This window comes from Ambystoma mexicanum, chromosome 6p (assembly GCF_040938575.1).
Source record: "Ambystoma mexicanum isolate Mex_15411 chromosome 6p, UKY_AmexF1_1, whole genome shotgun sequence".
NCBI lineage: Eukaryota > Metazoa > Chordata > Amphibia > Caudata > Ambystomatidae > Ambystoma > Ambystoma mexicanum.
Window position 1 is genome coordinate 924,835,891 of NC_090935.1, and position 5,547 is coordinate 924,841,437.

The following is a 5,547-nucleotide window of genomic DNA, read 5'->3' on the forward strand; positions in this document are numbered from 1 at the left end:
GGTCTGATTTACAAAGAAATGCCGATTGGATTCTCCCATTGAAAAAATGGGCTTGTACTTCTTGTCCCATGTGTTCACGGTATGTAGGGGAAAAGAAAGAACCTTATGATTTCAAGACCTGATTGCAAACACTGCATGGCTGCCTTAGGGCCTCCTAGAAGGGGCTCCCTCTCTGTGTCTGCAGCCCATCTGCACGCTCCCTGAAGCTGCCAACCACGGCGTCCCTCCTCAGAAGAGCCGTGAGTAGTCGTGCCTCCTGTGTGTATAAAAAGCGGGGAATTGCTAAATGTAGAAATGTGCAGCACAAATATTCTTCTGAAGGTTTTATTTGTCAGGCAGTTTATTAGGATCCCTAGAGGAAAATAATAGTTGTTTAGGTGTATTTAGAGCTTATTCCATTTGCAGGTTAACTCTTAATGCATGTTTGCTTCTGTTTGTGCTGCCGCAGATTTTCACATGGTGTTCTTCAGAAACAATGTGAATACCTGAAAACATATAAATATAAAACACATGGAGAACTGCAATATCTGTATAAAAGCCTCTGCATAATGTCCTCATTACAGGCTAGTTTTTACATCACTGCTGACCAGTAACACGAAATTTAAAGCATTGTACAACTGTAATCAGTGATTGCAGTGGTGTGTAACGTCACACACCTGCTGCCTGACTCAGCAGAAAGTGAATAACAACTCTCACCGCAGCCCTTCATTAAAGCCACAGGCGTTTCAAATGTATTGCCCGTAAAATATTGTTCAGAAACACTTTACATGCATTCATTGGTAAGAAATTTTTATTTTGTGCGCTGCTGGAGTGTAACGTGGAAGAACAAGAAACGGTCTGCATGTTATCATTCTTGTTACATCACATAACTGTTTTTTTTGACAAAGTAGAAAAAAAAAACGTGTATTGTGTAAACTAAACATTCTACAACAGATCCACAAAACAAACTTCTCTGCCAAACACAAATGATACAAACTACTACGAGACATACAGGAGTTTCAGATTTTCATTCTCTCATTTCTCCATCTTCTTCCTCCTCTTCCACTCCTCGTATATAGAGCACTTTGTTGCATCGTATTAAAACTTCCCCCAGATGTCCAGACAATGCTCCATCAATGTATTCTTCCGTGTTTGCGGGCTGCATGTTCATATATCCATCTACTGATACCAGATAGCCTGTGTACTCCATTCCCCATTTCAGTTTCACCATTACTGGCTTGCCAGTCAGTCCATTGAGAAAAGGCTTGGGGTTCAATGGTAAACTCATGTTGTATTTATTTCCCCTGAATGGGAAAACGCGAAAAAATTCCTCCCCAGGGCCGCCGGAACCACGCGCCTCCGCTGGAGTATGCTGCGAAAGAACACATAACTGTTTTAGATGCATTTTTATTGACTTCTTAAACCCTTTAGTGTCAAACAATCCAAACTTCCTATTAGTCTTTTTTTTGTTTTTTATCCAAAGTGATTCTGCTTAGATTATATGTTTCAATAAATGTAGAATATTTTACATTAGATTAAGCCACGGATAAAGGGGATACTAGTGTGCCGCCATCTATTCTAAGAACTAAAATCACCTTTTGATATTCAAAAATACATTATCATTGATTCGGACCACCCCTGAAGGCCCACAGTAACAGCAACTACGTGCATTTACGGATGAGATATGTGAATGTAAGCATACACCATAATGGAAATACACCTATTTGTTGATGACATGAACAGAAGAAGCAGTAGAAAACCGGCACAAAGAGCAGGGATGGGCATTAACCACACACACGTTCCATGCAGAATATGCACACAAAGCACATACACAAAGAATACTCGCATACAGACATTTTAGGTGGATAAATCACACAAGAACACTACATGCAGCATTCGGACACCTGTGGGTATTATATCCATACAATAAGTGGCATACTCATACAATGGACCAGACAGCTTCCGCTCCTTAGTGTGCTCGCTCAAAAAACCCTTTCTGGGGTTTTTCTGGTATTTCAATCAATTTGTTTACTTAGTTCCAATATTTTTGTAGTTTAATCATTAATTCACAATTCTATATATGATTATTCAAGTATTGCTCTTTATTCCTGACTCCTCAGTGTCATATCATTATTCGCCAATCCATTTCGGACTTCCGTACATCGTTAGGGCTATTGACACTGTCAATTATTTAACATGACTGATTCCATAATTCCACATAGATATATTATCATACAAATATATAATCATACAAATCAATCCCCATTGTCCATCGTTTCGTGAATTTCAACAAAAAGTAAATCATAAGTAAATTTCATCATAACACAAACGCAGTCCAAGGTGAGATTTGGGAAGAAAACAAACAAAAAGGGAGATTTCATTCTAATGCATTGTTATGTAGATTATTGACTGTTATAAAAGCATATTGGTAACTGAAATTCGCTACCTGATGTACTTCAATCACCAAGAGATTTCCAAGTATTTCAATCTGCACACAAGCCCTCTTGAGCAGCTTACACATTCTGTAAGGTTAAAGCGCTTTCAATTAGTCCCCTGTTCTACTCTGTTTCCCTCCCTTGTGTTAATATTCATGGTCACTGATCTTGATCTCTTCCCCCTTCGCCTCTTACCTCCAGTCTCCGTACTGGGTGTCCGTGCTGGCTGCTCGAAAAGAGCTGCCGCCTGTGTTGGGTGTTTTTAAGTAACACTATTCTTTCTGCGCATGCGCGTAGCCTACCTGGTGCTCTCTCTTAATTCTAGGTTCCGTTATGAGTATATTTATATTCATTGCCCGTGTGCCTCCCTCCTATGTTGATATGTCCTTCCTGCCTCCAAAATTTGAATTTATATCGTGTTGGAAAATGTCACTCGCTTCGCGGGGTGATATTTACAGCGCATTCACACCCATTATGTACTACTCATTTAGCATCTGCGCATGCTCACAAACCAAAATTGTAGTGTTACTTATCGCCTCATTATTTCTACCTGTGCCGTTTGTCAATGCCTCGATAACTCATTACATTGACAATTTAACATGACACGTATTCTGTATGTTAAACCACGTGCAGGCGCGTGTGCTGAAAAAAGTGTTGTGTGTGGGCTTTTATGAAAATACCAGTGGCGTAACACAAGATGTGGGGGCCCCCTGCGAGCCATGCTGAGGGGGCCCCCCAACTCAGCAACAAATCAAGGGTCGCGACACACTCTGGGCCGGCCTAGATTATCACACTTGCACAATACGCACAAACGTGCTGCTGAACGGATATGCCGCACACTGCACTATGAGAAAGATACAAATATGTGTTTTAATATAATATACAGCACACTGTCTGAGAAAAATTGGCTAAAAAGCCAGAGTGTTTGCAATTGTTTTGTAGGGTAACACCAATCCAATAGATGCAAGTCAACAGTGCACAGGAACATTAAAGCTTTGCTATTAAAAATGCCATGTCATTCCATCCATCTACTCTTCCTCTCCCTCTTCCTCTCTCAGCCCCCCTTTGGCCATCTCTACCTCTCTTCCTCCTTTCTCTTCTTTCTCTCTGACAACACCTGACGAGGTTTCTAGACAGGTCCGATCTATGAAAGTGTCATCCAAACAGGTGCTCTCCTGCTCCACCAGAACCATCAAGAACCATATTGACACCCTCGCTCCAGCCTTGACCGATTTCTGTAATCACTCTTTCCCCTCTCCCGTTAAGCACTCCCTTATGCACCCACTCCTCAAGAAGCTTTCTGCCGATCCTGCCTGTCCGGCAAACTATTGCCCAATCTCAATCACCCCTTTCCTGGGCAAACTGTTGGAAAAGCTGGCCATCTCCCAGTTACTCTCCACACGGAATCTGTTGGTTGTCTCCATGACCATCAGTCTGGCTTCAGAGCTGCCAGAGACATGGAAACTGCTGTCCTGAACACCTGTGAAATTCTCTCTAACCTTGATTCCAGCATTCCATCTGTCCTCATCCTCCTTGATCTTTCCTGTGCTTTTCCTGTGTTTTTGACACGGTCAACCATGCCATCCTGATCAATCCTGATCAATCGACTCCATGAGAACCTGGGCATCAGGGAGCAGGCCCTTGAGTGGCTGACCTCCTTCCTCTTGGACTGCCCCTCCCAGGTCCAACTTGGTCCCTTTCTTTCCGCTCCATCCTCTCACTCTGGTTTTTCAACCTCTACGTGGCCCCTTTTGCCCACCTAATCTCTACCTTTTCCTCTAACTTTCAGTGTTATGCGGATGACACTCTGCTTTCCTTCAGGCTCCCCTCAGACTCCTCTCCTCTCTTGCTCATTCTCGACTTTCTATCCACGATTCAGGATTGGTGTGCCTCCAACGATCTCTGCCTTAATGTCAGGAAGATGGAGATCCTTCTCATTTGGACTCCTGCCCCTGCTTTCCATCTCTCTCTCTGGCCACCCGCCTTGGGCCCTCTTCCTTCGCCTTCCTCTGAGGCAAACAACACTGGTGTCATCTTTGACTCCACTCTCTCTTTCTCTTCTCACATCTCGGACCTCGCCAAGAAGTCCCACTACCAGCTGCTCCTCCTCAAAGGGACTCTCCCCTTTCTCACTTTTCCCCAGAAGCTCACTGTCTGCAGAGCCCTGGTTCTCGCTAGGCTGGACTACTGCAACAGCCTTTTTCTCAATCTGCCTTCCTCTACTATCCAGCCCCTGAAACTAATCCAGAACAGGACTGCGAGTCTTATCCTTGGCCTCAAGCACAGGGATCATATCTCTCCAGACCTGAAATCTCTCCACTGGCTCCTAGTTGCTGCAAGTATCAAGTTCAAGACCCTTTGCATTGTCCACAAGGCTTTCTGGTCCCGGGGCCCGCACTACATACAATGCTCTCTTCCAAAATATCTTCCTTCTCAAGCCCTTTGCTCAGCTACCTACAACTCTCTAAGGGTTAGACGCTTCTCCAGGAAGAGAATGGGGTGTAGATCTCTCTCCTCTACAGGTGTCTCCCCCTGTAAGCTTTAGCAGACCACCTGAAGTTCTGGAAGCAGCTCAAAACGTTCCTCTTCTCCTCTGCTTTCTCTCTCTCTTCCTCCCCTGCTGGCCTACCTGACCTACCTGTCTGCTGTACTGACTGGTTGCTTGGCTACCCTCAGAGTCTCACTGAGTCGAGACTCTTTCTTGATCAGTCACCCTTGCACTGCCTCTGGTCCTACCATGAACTTAGGGTCTGTAACTGTAACCCTACAGTCCCTTGTTCTCCTTGCACTACCCAGAGCTGTGCTGCCCTGACAGCACTTACTCAGAGCATTGCTGCCCTGTTTTTCCCCTCCCCTCTCCCTTGCACTTCCCCTGTCCCTTTCCCCTTGCGCTTCTGGTTATCGCACTTGCATGATCTGAATGAAACAAGGCCTAGTAAGATTGTTTGTCTTGTCCTCCCTCTATCTCTATCCCTTGTTTTGTCGCTCCTAGAAATACTTGTGTGCAGGTGCGTTATAAATGACTTATATCATATCATTTGATCAAAGATTCCCAGAAAAATATATAATGCCGCAGTAAGAAACGGCTCACTGGCAGCACCCTAATGGCAGTCTAGCCAGGTAATTCACTTAG

At 44.1% G+C, this 5,547-nt stretch overlaps 1 pseudogene; it reads right to left on the minus strand.

Annotated features, from left to right (window-relative positions):
- Positions 1 to 979: 979 nt before the first annotated feature.
- On the minus strand, positions 980 to 1,340 carry LOC138510990 (small nuclear ribonucleoprotein F pseudogene; annotated as a pseudogene).
- Positions 1,341 to 5,547: the final 4,207 nt, after the last annotated feature.